This window comes from Salvelinus sp. IW2-2015, linkage group LG13 (genome assembly GCF_002910315.2).
Source record: "Salvelinus sp. IW2-2015 linkage group LG13, ASM291031v2, whole genome shotgun sequence".
Lineage (NCBI taxonomy): Eukaryota > Metazoa > Chordata > Actinopteri > Salmoniformes > Salmonidae > Salvelinus > Salvelinus sp. IW2-2015.
In genome coordinates, this window is record NC_036853.1 from 39385614 (window position 1) to 39404475 (window position 18862).

The 18862-nt window shown below is 44.1% G+C and overlaps 1 pseudogene; it reads right to left on the minus strand.

The window, feature by feature from the left end:
* The window catches only part of LOC111971244 (vitellogenin-like), a 28140-nt pseudogene extending 14442 nt beyond the window's left edge, over positions 1-13698 (minus strand).
* Positions 13699-18862: the final 5164 nt, after the last annotated feature.

Consider the following 18862-nt stretch of genomic DNA (forward strand, 5'->3'; position numbering starts at 1 on the left):
CCAATAACAAGTTATATTTGCTCCTATCTGCTGGATCTCAACACACTACTCAGTGTAAGCCAGACCAAACTCTTCATGATTCTCTCCTGGCAGTGATTCAGATCTTTGGTCTTAGTCAAATGGATGCACTCTGCCTTGGCATCTTCACTGATCACATAGTGGGTCTTGCACACTCCCTGAGCTCCAGCATAGGAAATACAAAGGAGAGTGAGAAGTACTGTATGTGTGAATATGAAAATATACAAGTCTTACCTCCTGCATCTCATAGACGTTCTGTGTTTTCTTGATGCAGGATGTTCAGGATACCTCTATGGATATTCAGTACTGTTTCAGACACACCAGTGGGGGCAAATACCTCACCCACAACACCATTGGCATACACAAACGTGATTGAGCTGAGCAGCCAGGGCTGAAGTGAGCTTTGCAGCTGGGATGAAAGGATCTTTGGGCCAAATGCCACTGTACTCAAAGATCTCAGGGTTCACGAGCGCCAAGGATATATCAATATATTAGTCAATGTAATGGAGAATGCATTTAGATATTTTGTTTGTAAACTTGATGTGTAGCCAGAGAGAATAAAGTAGACGGCACACATCAAACATTTGATTTTTTTTATGACCCTATGTCCGGATGACGTGTGCATGCCCATATTTGGGCATCCGGTCGGGACATCCTGGCGGGAAGTTATCACGTGCTCTAGGGAGTGCCAATATAGGGGCATCCTGTCAGGACATCCTGTTCCTGTTCTCACGCCTTAGAGTGAGTGTTAATTTATGTATATAATGCATCTATTCCTTTGTCATGATGATTGATGTCTAGGGACCTCGTTGAACTGGGGGGATGTGTTTGAACATTTCAAAGAGTATGGCCCCACACCCACCCTATTTTATTGCCCTTAGGGTTGTTGTCTATGAAACAGGAATGTCTGGGAGGGGGATTGTTTGTGTGTATGGATGTGTGTGTGTGTGTGTATGTCTCTACAGGGGTGTTAGAAACAAGGTCCCTTCTCATTGTGTACATTTCAAGCTTTCAACAACAATAAAACAACCATCTAAATGATGTTTCTCGGCCTAACACACTGTTGAGTTTCCTATTTAGTTCTCTTTATTTGTACATGCGCCGAGCTTCCAGGTGGCTCCAGCCTATGGATGTTCGGTGCATGTACACCGGGGGGATTTTGAAAGAGGTAGATTAGAACCCCAAAGTAATAGGGTTAAGAAAATATCATAAAGTTAATTTCAGATTCAGGTTTAGGGGGTAATAACTTTAGGGAAACCGCATTTCACACTATGTACAGACATAGAGAGCCAACACATCAAGGTGTAACAGGGATGAATGGATATTCAATGTACAACAGTAGTCTTCTGTAACAAGCAATACGTGTTAAATATGTGTCACAGTCAATCATGACAGCCTCTTTTTGAAAGGCCTTTACTTATCACTTAAACAGATTCATTTTTTACCCATCTTATTAATTAATGCTGTGGGATAAATCAGGTGTTTTTTGGTGGGCTTAAACAAATCTACTGTGAAACAAAAGTGTACACTTTACACACATGTTTATTGACTTTAAAAAAAGACCACAGTAACATGACCGATATAGTAGAGATGCTACAAAAATCTGTTAGTTCGTATGTATTTTCCAAAGCCTGTCTGGATGTCAACTACTTTATGCCTGGAAAACTTACGGAGCTGGGGCTTGGGTGGAATTGGAAACTGACGGGTGTCAAAACCTATAACCAGGCCCTTTATCTGTAAGAAAGGAATAGTAAATGTTTTAAATTATAACATGTTTTAAAAGGTCTGTACTAAAGATTTAGAATTAAATAAATGGTTTTAAAATTGTATCTCACCCTTTAACGAACGGGAATCTCTCGTTTTCTCTCTCGCCCCGGTCTGTCGCGGAGAAAGGCTTTTCTGGGAAAATGGGCATGTGCGTTTCAAAACAATGTCTTATTTTATACGAATACAGGCTTTCCTACAACAGATAGTTATAAACATTTAAAGGTTATTGAAAGTGTAGTACTGTGTCTGGTAATGATGTATAACTGTTGTACAACAATGTTTATACATAAAAAACATTATTGCATGTTTCAATATTGGGCAGTAAAATTGGTTAATTAATTATAGCGTGTTTTAAAAGGTCTGTACTAAATATTTTGAATTAAATAAATGGTTTTAAAGAGGTATCTCACCTTTAATGAAGGGGCTCTTTGTCACGCCAGGGCGTTGGTCAGGGCGTGAGTTGGGGTGGGCATTCTATGTCTGGTGTTCTATGTTGTCTATGTTTTGTATTTCTGTGTTTGGCCTGGTATGGTTCCCAATCAGAGGCAGCAGAACCATACTTAGGTAGCCTGTTCCCACCTGTGGGTGTGGGTAGTTGTTTTCTGTTTAGTGTGTGTCGTCACCTTACCGAACTGTTCGTTTGTCGTCTTTTGTTGTTTTGTTCAGTGTTCAGTTTAGTGATTAAAATTATGAACACTTACAACGCTGCACCTTGGTCCTCTTCTCCTTCTCCCGACGACGTTCGTTACAGAACTACCCACCACCAAAGGACCAAGCAGCGTGGGAAAATGGACTCCTGGACATGGGGGGAAATTTTGGACGGCAAGGGACCCTGGGCTCAGCCGGGGGAGTATCGCCGTCTGAAAGAAGAGCTGGAGGCAGCTAGAGCGGAGCGGCTACACGACGAGGAATTGGCTCGAGGTAACGGGCACAAGAGGCAGCCCCAGATAAAAAATTTTTGGGGGGGGGGGCACACGAGGAGATTGGCGGACTCAGGTAGGAGACCTGAGCCAACTCCTCGCGCTTACCGTGGCGAGCGTTGTACTGGTCAGGCACCGTGTTATGGGGTGGAGCGCACAGTGTCTCCAGTACGTGTTCATAGCCCGGTGCGCTACATCGCAGCTCCTCGATTCTGCCGGGCTAGAGTGGGCATCGAGCCAGGAGGGATGATGCCGGCTCAGCGCATCTGGTCTCCAGTGCGTCTCCTCGGCCCGTGTTATCCTGCGCCAGCTTTGCGCACTGTCTCCAGTGCGTCTGCACAGCCCAGTGCGTCCTGTGCCTGCGCCCCGCACGTGCAGGGCCAAAGTCACCATACAGCCAGGACAGGTTGTGCAGGCTTTTTGCTCGAGACCTCCAGTGCGCCTCCACGGTCCAGTGTATCCGGTGCCTCGGCCAAGGACAAGGCCTCCTGCATGTCTCCCCAGCCTGGTGAGTCCTGTGCCTGTGCTAAGCTCTAACCCTCCTGTCCAGAGCAGCCAGAGTCTCCCTCCTGTCCGGAGCAGCCAGAGTCTCCCTCCTGTCCGGGGCCCGCTGTGAGGGTCCCCGGTCCGGGGTCGGCGGTAAGGGTCCCCGCTCCAGAGGCGCCAAGACTAAGGTGGAGCGGGGTCCACGTCCCGCACCAGAGCCGCCACCGCGGTGAAATTCCCACCCAGACCCTCCCCTATAGGTTCAGGTTTTGCGGTCGGATTCCGCACCTTTTGGGGGGGGGGGTACTGTCACGCCCTGACCTTAGAGATCCTTTTTATGTCTGTATTTTGGTTGGTCAGGGCGTGAGTTGGGGTGGGAATTCTATGTATGGTGTTCTATGTTGTCTATGTTTTGTATTTCTGTGTTTGGCCTGGTATGGTTCCCAATCAGAGACAGCTGTCAATCGTTGTCTCTGATTGAGAACCATACTTAGGTAGCCTGTTCCCACCTGTGGGTGTGGGTAGTTATTTTCTGTTTAGTGTGTGTCGTCACCTTACAGAACTGTTCGTTTGTCGTCTTTTGTTGTTTTGTTCAGTGTTCAGTTTAGTGATTAAAATTATGAACACTTACCACGCTGCACCTTGGTCCTCTTCTCCTTCTCCCGACGACGTTCGTTACACTCTGTCTTTTCGCTCTATCATCATGCATGTCTCGGAGAAAAATAATTTCTGAAGACGTGTGCGGCGTCGGGTGTGCGTGTGCCGGGCCAGGAGGTGTGTGTGTTTCAAAAACAAAGGGGGTGGGGGTGTGTGTCTCTGCAGGGGCGTTTGAAACCAAGGTTTGCACTATCATGCAAACTGAATGTACAGATATCTGGCCTACCCCCCCCATCAAAAAGTGTGTCGGCGTCTCTTCAATTGCTCTTGGCACCTTCGCTTAATTAACACACAAGCCTTTAAAATGCGAACTTATTTCCCCCTGAGGGTGTGTGGGCTAAAAAGTCAAAACCAACAGCCGGAATATAACATGTCTAGACCGAACCCTGGGGTTAAAACATTGTTATTTCTAATCAGCGCATATACTAACGGTCCCCCCACCCCGGTCTATAAATTTACATTGGACACCCCCCCCCAAGCTGCTACCCCTGAGGTGCTATGAAGCATAAATGCAATACCGGRAGACAGAATATGTCTCGACACCCACCTGTTGCTTTAAAACCAAATATACAGGGTGTTTCATACAGGATATTGCCCGAAAAAAAACGTCACCCCTGCTCTGTAAACTCATTTCAGAATATCTCTCCTTTGAGCCAAGACCGAGGAGCGAGTGACAACCGATCCACTCTGTACGAAAGGCATTAGCGCAACTCCAAACACCAGGCCACCAGCCCAGAAGAGTTATCAGACCGAACAGTTAAAAGATCATCTGTGAAGCCATCCTAATGGAGCTTTCTYAAGGTGAGTTAGTGAAAATAATATATTAGATTTGGAGTCTGGGAATTGTTTGAATATTATTGACATTATTGTAATATTAAACCGGCGTGATATGTTTTTTTTTAAAGGGGGGCAATGATTTTTTAGGCAATATGTCAAATGCCCATATTCTTATAAGTTAAAATGTATCTATATCGTATAACATGTTAATATTAAGCCAACTGCACCCGGGGATAAATGCTATGGAAGAGCCTTCGTTAGAATGGAATTCCGAGGAGCAACGGGCGGACACAGAATTTTACGAGATATCTATATGTCAACTGTATGTATTTTTTATGATAAAATGTATAACCGACATCGAACCCCCTACACCCCTGGAGGACATGGTCGAAACGGAAGGGGTACCCCGGAGCATGGAGAGTAAAACAATGAATTCGGACGAGTTCACCGCTTTAAATTACATTTCGGAGGTCGTTGATTTGCGGTTGTTTGAAATGGGCAGAAAACAGGTTAAGGACAACTCCGAGACAGAAACAATATTCAGTCATGATATTCTAAAACAGGAAAGACGACGTCTCTTGCTCTCTCTCTCTCTCTCTCTCTCTTCTCTCTTCTCTCTTCTTCTCTCTTCTCTCTCCTCTCTCTTCTCTCTCTCTCTCTCTCTCCTCTCTCTCCTCCTTCTCTCTCTCTCTCTCTCTTTCTCTTCTCTTTCTCTCTCTCTCTCTCTCTCTCTTCTCTCTTCAAATCTCGTCTCTCTCTCTATGAAAAAGATAGGACAGTTGCTCCTGAGTGTTGAACTTATGCCCCACGCTACAGCCACCCTGGTTGTTATATGACCCTACGAACGTTGGGACACTTTGAAAAACAATAAGGGCACACGTACTCTTAAATGTCCCTCAGAGCAGGGTCCCCTCTATAATTTTGTTCTAGGTTTAGTGACTTCTAGGGAGTGTTCCAAGAGGCTGTGCTGAGGCATATGCATTGATAGGTCTTAGATTTTATAGACAGGGTATCGCAAAACACATTGTGTGTCACGACTCCGATCGAGGCAGGCTCTCCTTCCCGTTCGGGTGTGCGGCCGTCGTCACCCGGCCATAGCTGCCACTGATCTTTTTCTCCCCTCTCTTATGTGTTTTATTGGTTACACCTGTTTTGTATTTTGTTGTAATTAGTTGGGCTTATCAGTCAGCCGGCCCGCCTGCTTTCTTTGTGCGGGATTGTTAGTTTGTAAGCGTGGTGTTTGTTTCGGACTATACGTGTTTGTGTATGTTCGAGTTTGTTACTGGACTGTTTTCGTTCCCCGTGTCTGGGGCAGTTTACGGAGAGCACCCAGTATAGTAGGGTGGCCGAAGTTCTCCGTGTTTCATTAAAGGAACATTTGTTATTGCATCCTCTGTTTCCTGCGCCTGACTTCGCACTCCGACACCCAGTCCTTACATTGTGACAACTATTGAAGATGCAAAAAAGGGGTTTTAAGAAATACATTTGTTTGACAGATTTGTATTATTATAAAAAGTAATATAAAAATTATCAGAATCTTTAGTATTATTATGTTGCATGCGAGACATACCCAGAAATGTCAACGTAGACAACTTACAAGAATGTGTTTACCAGGATGTGTTCCTTTTTCTCGGACTAACACACTTTAGAGTTTCCTATTTACTAAAGAACAATCACTAAGACAAAACACAAAAAGTTGTAATATAATATGTATACATGTCATTCTATACTGAAAACAGGTACATTCTGAAAGATTTTTGGAGGTTGATGTGATAACACTTGTTTTTATTCATCTCACAATTTAAGATAATACTGTTTATTTATACTTTACTTAAATTGTATTATTTATCGTGTCTCATACCAGACTAATACACTACCGAGCAATGTAAACAGATGTGGAATTAATCCCATAACAGGTGTTTTTGGGATCAATAATTGATCAAGAATACCAATAGGCTTGAGCTGATCCTCAACCCTATTACGACATCATATAATGCACAGTCATATGCAAAACCATAAAACTCRGACAAGAAAACAATGAAAACCTTAACATGACTACATGCATTGTCATTATTTTAGTTACCATCCACCAATGGTTGAATTGGGTACTTTTTCTTTGTACATYCACRGAGCCTCCAAGTGGRTGGAGCCATACAACAGGCTAAATTAAAAAGACCCATATAAAAAGTATGTGAAAAGATGGGGTCAAATGTAATTTTTATGTTTTGTTTTTGTTACAACCAACAGGTCTTCCTAACATTTGACATAACTAGTAAGCCTTACATCCTGAATGTATAAGGGCTCCCAAATATGGACCTGGGAACACACGGGAGGGGTGGGACCACAAGCCCTTCCAAGTAATTGACCCGAGAACATAATTGCTATATTGTAATTAAAAGCAATGACCCATAAGAGAACACGGGACCAAGGCAAAGCATGACCCATATATAATTAAAACAACAGTATTCTTAATAAGAAATATAATCTAATAAACAAATAATGAAACACATGAAAACTGCATAATGAAAGACATGAAAACTGTCTCCAACAATGTATTTCGATCTGTATAAAACGTTGATATTGTCAGTAAGGTCACTGGGACTAACAATAGACAATAGTTATTGTGGGAGGTTTAGAGTTKAAATATATGGGAAGGATCGGGAATGTTAGAGATTTGGTGACAGTGGGGATTTTGAAAGAGGGAGATTAGAACCCCAAAGATCCTAAAGGTAATTTCATATTTCGGTTTAGGGGGTTAATAACTTTATGGAAACCACTATTCACACTATGTGGATTATAAACATGTACAAACATAGAGAGCCATCACATCAAGATGTAACAGGGATGAATGGCTATTCAATGTACAACTGTAGTCTTCTGTAACATGCAATACGTGTTAAATATGTTTTACATACATCCATGACTAAATGGTTTCACAAACTCCTGTTAAAGGTTTTGTAAGCAAGTTGTAACAGGCCTCATTCAACAGTCTAGAGATTAACCTAGAGACACCAAAACATCAACGTTTAGAGAAGCTTGGTGATTATGCCACATGTAAGGGGCAAAGAGCTGATTTACCTAACTCTGTACAGACCAAAGGAATTTCCAGAGTTAGCAAACCCTGCCACTGGGTATGATAACTCTGACTCGTACGTCTAATGATTATTGTAGATGTTAACAACCGAGGGAGTTTACAGTAGGTCAAAGAGATGTTTCAAGGCAAAGAGAGCACCAAATTGACCTACATGACCTCAAAGCAAAGAGTCATTGACGTTTTTATATACAGTACTACACATATCCAGAAGACAGGTACGTACTGTAGTACTACACTATTACAGTGTACATTTATTTTCAAACATTCGGTCTTGTACTTATAATAAGTACAAATTCCTAATGTAGCATATCTTARCAAAGTTAAAATGTTGACTCGCTATACGATGGAAAGAAAAAGAAAGACATTATTCAGTTTGCATTGACTACATACTATTTCAAATGAATCAGAATGGCAAAATTACATTTCTTTCAAAATTATATGATCTAAAAAGCAATGTACTCTCACACAAGGGCTAGAGTCAGTGCAAGGACAACCACTCTCATGGCTGGTGGAATATTAGGAACAACAGTCCGACACTTTTAAAACAAAACTTTTGCTAACCATGCCTGTTTCATAAGTATATCATTAACAAAAATGGACAGCATGACCAAGTTGATTTGTTGTTATTTGGCTCGGATTGTAGAAATTTGATTAGATGTCAATCTGCCTTTCAGATGTCACCCTGCCTTTCGTGTTGCAAAGATCAATGTCCAACCTACAAAAAATGTGTCGTTCACCTTTCCATTTCCATTCTATCTTAATAAATTGTTGACAATAACTATTTTTATGTCCTCACTTATTTTCTTTTAATTGTTAGTTACAATACTAACATAGGAGCCATTTTCAGCATATTTGCATGAATCTAAAATACTTATAATTCTATCATTGTCAGAATGCTTACTCTTAACAGCATTACCCACATCTAAATGTATAACCTTACAAATGTATATTCTTTATTCCTAATGCTGTTATGTCAGGAACAATTCTCAAGCAAAASTACAGTGCCTTCTGAAAGTATTCACACGCCTTGAGTTTTTCTATGTTACAGCCTGAATTTAAAATTGATTCAATTGTGATTTTTTGGGGTGTCATTGGTCTACACCCAATACCCCATAATATCGAAGTGGAATAATATATTTTTTGAAATGTACACAAATGAATAAAAAATGAAAAGCTGAAATGTCTTGAGTCAATAAGTGTTCAACCCCTTTGTTATGGCAAGCCTAAATAAATTCATGAGTAAAAATATGCTTAACAAGTTGCATGGACTCACTAATTTGTGTGTTAAACATAATTTTTGAATGACTACCTCATCTCTGTACCCCACATATACAATTATCTGTAAGGTCCCTCAGTTGAGCGGTGAATTTCAGAAACAGATTCAACCACAAAGACTAGGGAGATTTTTCAATGCTTCGCTAAGAAAGGCACTTTTTGGAAGATGGTAAAAAAAAGAAATATATAGCAGACATTGAATATCCCTTTGAGCACGGTGAAGTTATTAATTTCACTTTGGATGGWGTATCAATATACTAAGTCACTACAAAGATACAGGTGTCCTTCCTAATTCAGTTGCCGGAGAGGAAGGAAACCACTCGGGGATTTCACCATGATGCCAATGGTGACTTTAAAACAGTTACAGAGTTTAATGGCTGTGATAGGAGAAAACTGAGAATGGATCAACAACATTGTAGTTATTCCACAATACTAACCTAATTGATAGAGGAAGCCTGTTGTCACGCCCTGACCATAGTTTGCGTTGTATGTTTCTATGTTTTGTTTGGTCAGGGTGTGATATGAGTGGGCATTCTATGTTGTATGTCTAGTTTGTCTGTTTCTATGTGTTTGGCCTGATATGGTTCTCAATCAGAGGCAGGTGTTAGTTGTTGTCTCTGGTTGGGAGCCATATTTAGGTAGCCTGTTTTTCTTTGTGGGTTGTGGGTGATTGTTCCTGTTCCTGTGTTTATGTTCACTTTATGGGACTGTTTCGTCGTAGTTCGTTTGTTGGTTTATTGTTTTTGTTCTTTATTGTAAGTATTCTTATTAAAATGAATACTCACCACGCTGCATCTTGGTCCTCCTCTCTTTRYCCCGACGAAGAACGTTACACCTGTAAAGAATAAAAATATTTGAAAACATCCACCCAGTTTACAACAATACACTAAAGTAATACTGCAAAAACTGTTGCAAAGTGTTATGTTCGGGGCAAATCCAATACAACACGTGTCATGTTATGGGTATACTTGTAATTGGKCTTGGGAGTTTTWCAGGATAATAAAAAGTAATGAAATGGAGCTAAGCACAGGTAAAATCCTAGAGGAAAACCTTGTTGRTAGATGCTGGGGGAATAATTCACCACTCAGCAGGACAATAACCTAAAACAGAAGGACAAATCTACACTGGAGTTGTTACCAAGAAGACAGTGAATGTTCCTGAGTTTCACATACAAACAACATTTTGTATGATTACTTTATAATACAGACTATCGTTGAAGTATGTTTTCTTCATAATTCAACTTCAAATTGCAACATTTTGAGTAAACACCCACACTGTCTCCTCTCATGTGAATAAACAGGATGTCTCAACCTGTCACTAATATGTCACTTTGTTCTGACCTGACCACACATTTTTGTCAACTCGCCCTTGTAATTTAAATGTATCCAAGGTTTTCAATGGTCAGATTGACTGCTCATTCTTGTAAAGTTCACATMAGGGACCAGTGTGGTTTGTTCTGTATTTTAATTGTGAATGTACAATTCCAATGGATTATATTATGTAAATTAGTTTGGTTCACATGTTCAATCACATGAATGGATTTCATCCAAATTGGACAATATCATGCAAAATTATAAGAAACTCTAAAATAGCAATAATAGTTTGTATTAACGGRGAATACTCTTTGTATTGTAATAATAATCTAAATTAGGATACTTTGTAAGTGTACTTTGTATATGGATCCATCATATAACAATATTATTAACATGTTATTTATAAACAACATCACATTTTGGCAAAACAGTCACACATGTTAGGGATATTTCAAGATAAATAAATAGTCAAAATATAGCTTTTAACAGAAAACTTTAATGGAAATCCGTAAACCCARACCAGATACAACTGAACCAAACTCAAGCAGTACATTGGTCAGCTGGCCAGAAACACTCAGTATGAGCTGATCACAGATTCCACCAAGTCCGGCATTTTCCCAGGGAAATGGACATGTTGTTCTCTTCTGACTGGACTCCCTGCAAAACACAACCAAAACCATTTTGACTGAACCACTGGTCCATACTAGTGTCTCCAGTAGGGAGAGGCATAACCCTAACTTAAGCTACAGGTGTGAGAAACTGCCATGAGTTACTGAAATGCAAGGGAAGCTTCCTAGGTTTTTTAATGTCAATTCAATGCTAAGAGTTGTCCCTGAAGAAGCAGCAACTACAGTAGTATAGATGCCCTTCTCCAATGGACGTCCAACTGAAGATAGGACAATCACCCTTGGCAGTGAGGGGGCGTAGAACTCAATCAGGCTTTCAACTTACTCATGAAAGTTGTAATAGTAGAATGCAAAATGTCCAATTTCGAAGTTTGGTAGTGCATCATCAGTTTTTCTCTTGTCATGTCAGTCATTGCAGACCTTAGAGCTCTTTAGAACTTGTCAGAAATGTCCATCAACTAGAAATGTCCATCAACTAGCCCATGACAGCTAACATTTTTTGTTTTGTTGTAATGTTTGAGTAACTCAGATTTATCACGTGAACACACATAAGACATGGTAAAATTACAGGAAATTAGCAAAAAATATTCACTCCAGCTCTAATGGGCCCACCAGAAAAATAGCATAGGCCTATAATCATACTTACAATCATACTTATGTAACAGTATAACTTTAGACCGTCCCCTCATTCATTTWTGCAAATGTATTAAAAATAAAAAACATAAATCCCTTATTTACATAGGTATTCAGACCCAAAATTGAGCTCAGGTGCATCTTTTTTCCATTAATCATCCTTGAGGTGTTTCAACAACTTGATTGGAGTCCACCTGTGGTAAATTCAATTGATTGGACAAGATTTTGAAAGGTACACACCTGTCCATATAAGGTCAGAGCAAAAACCAAACCATGAAGTCGAAGGAATTGTCCGTAGAGCTCCGAAACAGGATTGTGTCGAGGCACAGATCTGGGGAAGGTTACCAAAACATTTATGCAGCATTTAAGGGCCCCAAGAACAGTGGCCTCCATCATTCTTAAATGGAAGAAGTTTGGAACCACCAAGACTCTTCCTAGAGCTGGTCCGGCCCGGCCAAACTGAGCAAAAGGAGGACAAGGGCCTTGGTCAGAGAGGTGACCAAGAACCCAATGGTCACTCTGACAGAGCTCTGGAGTTATTCTGTGGACATGGGAGAATCTTTCAGAAGGTCAACCATCTCTGCAGCACTCCACCAATCAGGCCTTTATGGTAGACTGGCCAGATAGAAGCCACTCCTCAGTTAAAGGCACTTGTCTGCTTGGAGTTTGCCAAAAGGCACCTAAAGACTCTCAGACCATGATACAACAAGATTCCCTGGTCTGATGAAACCAAGATTGAACTCTTTGGCCTGAATGGCAAGCGTACATCTGCGAGGAAACCACCAATCCCTACGGTGAAGCATGGTGGTGGCAGCATCATGGTGGATGCAGCATCATGCTGTGTGCTATGTGTCAGGACCCGGTGCGAGAAACAGTCACTAAATCGGCAGAACCCAGAAGATGAGGCAGACACAGCAGTACTAGAGATGGTGGTTTAATAAAAAATAGATATCTTCAAAATACAAAGAAAATCCACAAAGTGGTAAAAACACCAAGGGAAAAACAAACCTCACAAAGACTAATCCAAAATACAAACGAACAAAACCAGAGAAACCTCTGGAAAATCCAACAAGAGAAAAATATATGTTCACAACAAGGCTTGGGCTGGGGCTGGTGCTAACATACAAACACTGAGCAAGGAACTGAGGAACACACAGGGATTAAATACTAACAAGGGGAACGACATACAGGCTGCAAACAATAATTAGAGCAAGGAAAAACAAAAGGTACAAAAAAGGTCAATGGGGACATCTAGTGACAAAAAACCAGAACAGTCCTGGCCAAAACCTGACAGAATCCCCCTCCTAGGAACGGCTCCTGACGTTCCTACCAGCCTTCTCAGGGTGGAGGCCCTGAACTGACGAATGAGGTCAGCTCCAGTATGTCCTTGGCAGGAACCCAGGACGCTCCTCGGACCGTAGCCTTCCCAGTCCACCAGATACTGCCAGGACCGCTGCACCCGCGCGGAGTCCAGTATCCGGATGGACGGTATAAGCCGACTGGCCTCCGATGACAACGGGGCCGAGGGGAGTCTGCCTGCCGGAATAAGGGGAGAAAAAACAACAGGTTTTAATAAAGAAATTGAAATGTGGGATTGATTTTAAGGATCTGGGTAAGTGCAGGCGAAAAGTAACGGATTGACTCTCCTGGCAATCTTAAAGGGTCCGATGAATCTCTGGGACAGCTTGCGAGACTCCACCCGTACTACGGTAAGTTTTTTGTTGAGAGCCATACTCTCTGGCCGGGTTACAGCGGTAGGACCGGGACGGCGACGTCTGTTGGCTTGTCGTTGGTACTGCTGTGAGGAACGCAGAAGATTAAGACGGGCCTTCTTCCACGTAAGCCGACAGCGTCTGATGAACCTCGAGGCTGAAGGCACTCTGACTTCTGCCTCCTGGTCCGGAACAATAGAGGAGCATAGCCAAACTGACACTCGTGCGGCGGATATACCAGTGGAGGAGGAGCACAAGGTGTTGTGCGCGTACTCAGCCCAAACAATGAAGGATGACCATGTGGATGGGGTTGTTGGAAACCATACATCTGAGGTGGTTTCCAGCCTCCTGATTCATCCTCTCAGTTTGGCCGTTGGACTCCGGATGGTACCCTGAAGATAAACTGGCCGTGGCCCTCATGAGTTGGCAGAAGGCCTTCCAAAACCTTGAGGCGAACTGGGGACCTCTGTCGGAAACCATATCTTGCGGGATGCCAAAGACTCGGAACACATGGTTAATCACCAACTCAGCTGTTCCTTGCAGAAGGTAATTTGGTCAAGGGAACAAACCTGGCCGCCTTAGAAAACCTGTCGATGATGACTAGGATCGTAGTATTACCATGGGACGCGAGGAAGGCCAGTAATAAAGTCCAGCGAGATATGGGACCAGGCGTCGTGGCGAATAGATTAAAGGGTGAAGGAGTCCTTGAGGGCGGAGGTGAGAAGATTTGCCCTGGCAGCACACGGACAGGCCTTGACGAAAGTGGCAACGTCTTCTTTTATGGTGGGCCACCAGAACTTACGCTAGATGAACTTCCAAGGTGCGACCTACGCCCGGTGACAGTGAGGCGAAGGGAGTGCCCCCACAGAAGCGACTTGGACCTTGCTGCCTTGGGAACAAAACAACCGATTAGCAGACCTCCTCCAGGCCCGGTTCGATGGCTTGAGCTTGTTTCACGGTATCCTCCACTTGCCCACGAGATCGGAGCCACGATCTTAGCGGCAGGAAGAACAGTCATGTCAGTATCTTCTCGAATGGCAGGAGAGTAGACTCGTGACAAGGCATCCGGTTGAGATTCTTCGACCCGCGGTCTATAGGTGAGAATAAACTGGAATCGCTGAAGAAAAGAGACACCATCGAGCTTGTCTGGAGTTCAACCGCTTCGCCTGCTGGATATACTCCAGATTTTGTGCGTCCGTAAGCACTTGAAAGCGTTGAGAAGCCCCCTCGAAGCCAGTGTCTCCATTCCTTCAATGCCATCTTAACCGCTAGGAGTTCACGATCCCCCACATCGTAATTCCTCTCGCGCCGGGTAAGCCGGTGAGAGAAGAAGCGCAAGGATGAAGCCTCCTTGTCTTCACCCCTCTGAGACAGGACAGCTCCAACACCAACCTCTGATGCGTCCACCTCCACCACAAAAGGTTCATCCGCCGTCCGGTATGTCAGGATGGGAGCAGAGAGATGCGCTGCTTGAGTCCTTGGAAGGCCGTCTCAGCTTCTCTTCCCCACAGAAACCTTGTGTTGCCACCCTTGGTTAAAGCTGAGAGAGGGCTGCCACCGAGCTGAAGTTCTTGATGAACTTTCGGTAGTAGAAGTTAGTGAAGCCCAGAAACGCTGAACTCCTTAACGGACTTGGGGGTGGGCCAATCTGCTACCGCCCCTACCTTCTTGGGTCCATCTGGACTCGACCGGGTTCCACTACAAATCCCAGAACTGTACTCGCGAGAGGAATGGAATTCACACTTTTCCGCTTAACGTACAAATGCTGTTCTAGGAGGCGTTGAGCACTTGTCTGACATGCTTAGTGTTGTTCTTGAAGGAGCTCGAAAAGATGAGGATGTCATCCAAGTAAACAAACACGAAAATGTTAAGCATATCCCTAAGCACATCGTTATGAGCGCTTGGAACACACAGCCGGGGCGTTGGTCAGCCGAAGGCATCACCAAGTATTCGTAGTGACCAGTAGGCGTGTTGAAAGCGTCTTCCACTCGTCACCGGGTTTGATCCGCACAAGATGGTATGCGTTCCGCAGTCAAGCTAGTGAAGACCACTGCTTCCTGGAGGCAGCTCAAAGGCTGTGGCCATAAGGGCTAGCGGGTAGCGGTTACGCGACGTTATGGCATTAAGTCCCCGGGAGTCGATGCAAGGACGTAATCCCCCGATCTTTTTTGGCCACAAAGAGAAAACCCTGCTCCCGCCGGCGAGGTGATGGACGCATGAGGCTGCGCCAGAGCGTCCTTGATGTAGGTATCCATAGCAGCTCGTTCGGAGGAGATAGGGAAAAGATCCGACCCCTGGGGGGGCAGGTGCCCGAAACAGTCGATGGCGGCCATCGTTAAGTCAATGGTTGGTAGTTTGGTGGCCCTCTGTTTGCTAAAATACCGGTTTGAGGTCATGTAACACTCCGGAACTCGGACAGGCGATGATTCTAGAGACTCGGAGGGGAACTCGGGAACTTGGAAGATACAAGTGGCTTGGCACGCTAGGACCCCACTGCTTGATAGTGCCACAGACCAGTCGATGTGAGGTTATGGCTGTGAACCAGGGGTATCCAAGGACGAGAGGGAACTCGAACGGAGGTCAGATGAAAGTTCATCACTTCCTGGTGTGTGGAAACTGAAAGACGCAAGGGCGGTAGTGACACGCAGTGACAAGTCCAGATCCCAAAGGGCTTCCATCCACGTAGTAACCCTTATGGGTCACTTAGAGGTTCAGAAGGGAACGCCTTCTCCTTCGCCCAGACACCATCCATGAAGTTACCTGCGGCTCCAGAGTCTTACCAAGGCTTGAAGGGAAGCTCCTGGTTGTCCCAGGAAAGGGAACTGGAATGAGCAGCGGGAGTTGGATGGATGAGAGGAGGTATGTTTCCCGTTACCTCCTCCACGGCCTGCACGCGGAGAGTGCGTTTTCCTGGAGCCCGGGACACGTGGAGAGGAAATGGCCGGTTTGCCGCAATATAGACAGCATCGCTCCCTCATCCGGGGTCTCTCTCAGCCTGGAGATGCGTCCATCACTGCATGGGTTCCGTGGAGTCAGCGAGGGATAAAGGTGTGAGACTCGGCAGCTCGACCGATAGGACGCTAGTGAGACGATCTACGGTTGACTCTCTCTCTCTCAGACGCTGGTCTATGCGTGAACGCCAACTGTTGTCTAGGCGACTCGAGTTGTCCCCTGGTTCGCCGAGTGACCAGTTCATCGGATGTGTCGGAAAGACCCTTCCAACAAAGCAACACTGTGATTGCGCCTCGTTCATTCCAGCCACTCGCTGCTGCCCACCGTCGGAACTGGATGGGCATAGTCCTGTCACCTGCGCCGACCTGCGGAGATTCAGGAGCTGTTTGGCCTGAGTGTCAGGGACCGCTGTAGGACCGTAAACACTCGCTTTTGAATTCTTCAGCAAAGTAGAGTAGCTGGCAACAGCAGGCGACTTTAGCGGCACCCACCACCAGCAGTACCCAGGCTAGGCTTTTTCCGACAGCAGCGGTAATGATATATTGCTATCTTGACCGCTCGGTGGGAAATGACGAGGCTTCCAGCTCAAGAGAGAGAAACATTGGAGTGAAAAACCCCTTACAACCACTCCGGCTCAACCTGAACACCGTTGCGAGCCAACGACGCCGTTCAGCCAGGGGTAACTGCCACGGGCCACTTGAATCTGATGAACTGGAGGCCAGAGAGACGCGTTGCAGGAGAAAAGCTGATCAGAAATCTGCTTTATGGAAGGTCATCATCTTCCTAGAAGAAGTCGAGAATGTCATCATAAGGGCCTCTTGCTGAACCAGAGCAGCTTTCGTGCGTTGGACAGGGTTTTTTCCCCCCCTTCTTGGTCGGACAGCATGGAAAAAAGTAACCTGGGTACTGGCTGCCTCTGAGTTCATTTAATGCTCAGTGTTTCTCGTTCAGGACCCGGTGCGAGAAACAGTCACTAAATCGCGCCAGAACCAGAAGCAGCAGGCAGAACACAGCAGTTACTAGAGTGCCGGTCGGTTTAATAAAAAAATAGATATCTTCCAAATACAAAGAAAATCCCACCAAAGTGTAAAACACAGCAAGGCAAAAACAAAACCTCAAAAGACTAATCCAAGACAAGTACAAAACACGAACAAAACCAGAGCACCTCTGGAAAATCGAACAACGAGAAAAATATATGTTCCACAAGCAAGGCTTGGGCTTTTGGGCTGGGGCGCGCCGTGCTAACATACAAAACACTGAGCAAGGAAACCTGCAGGAACACCAGGGAATGTAAATACTAAACAGGGAACGACATACAGGTGCCAAACAATAATTAGAGCAAGGGAAAAAACAAAAGGTACAAAAAAGGTGCAATGGGGACATCTAGTGACAACAAAACCAGAACAGGTCCTGGCCAAAACCCTGACACTTATGGTAAATGTCATATTTCAGTTTAAATATTTAATTTTTAGCAAAATAAAATATAAAGAGTCTTTAGCTTTGTCATTATGAGCTATTGTGTGTAGATTGATGAGGGGGGGAACAATTTAATACATTTAAAAATAAGGCTGTAACGTAAAAGAATGTGGAAAAAGTCAAGGTGTCTGAATACTTTCCGAATGCAACATATCTATTCATGTTGCCATACCAGAACTTATTGATTATGTTAGATGTATAAGGAATGTATATGTTGGGGTCAATGGAGGGTGGATAGAACTACGTGTGTGGAAAGTTACTGAGTGAAACAAGGGGGAGTGCAGAATGTTAACATTCTGTCAAAACATGTTATTGTTAAATATCATGGATCCTAAGGAGGGAGGCAAAGGGCAACAGTTTGGTTTCAGTCACTGATATGGTAGGATAGTTGCTGATTTGGGAGGAGCGAGGAATTTGGTCCGAGGTCAGGTCAGATGAAGAGAGAAGAAACCGTCCTATTTTACACACATATACTTCCAAGCACACACAGGTTCTAGCGTCAGGCAGGGCCATGACTACACCAGTGAGAGGAATCAATTAAGTTCCTGACTAGCAACAGAGCTGTATTGGCTGTCTAGATGTGCAAGGAGTTGACTCRGCCTAGTAGGAGGATATAAATATATGTGCTTGTGTAATCATGCGTTGTCTTTGCAGCTGTATGACCCAGTGGGTGAATAAACTTGCTTTGAGCTTTTTCTAGTTGTCTGTGAGGTTTTACTCTGTGTGTTKAGAACCTAACACCTGTTTCAGCATAGCAATGCCCCCTTGCACAAAGCGAGGTCCGTACAGAAATGGTTTGTCGAGARCGGTGTGGAAGAACTTGACTGGCCTGCACAGAGCCCTGACCTCAACCRCATCAAACACCTTTGAGATGAATTGGAACGCTGACTGCGAGCCAGAARTAATCGCCCACAATCAGTGCCCAACCTCACTAATGCTCTTGAGGCTAAATGGAAGCAAGTCCCCGCAGCAATGTTCCAACATCTAGTGGAAAGCCTTCCCAGAAGAGTGGGGGCTGTTATAGCACCAAAGGGGACCAACTCCATATTAATGCCRATGATTTTGGAATGAGATGTTCGACTAGCAGTTGTGCACATACTTTTGGTCATCAAATCAAATCCAATTTATTTATAAAGCCCTTCTTACATCAGCTGAT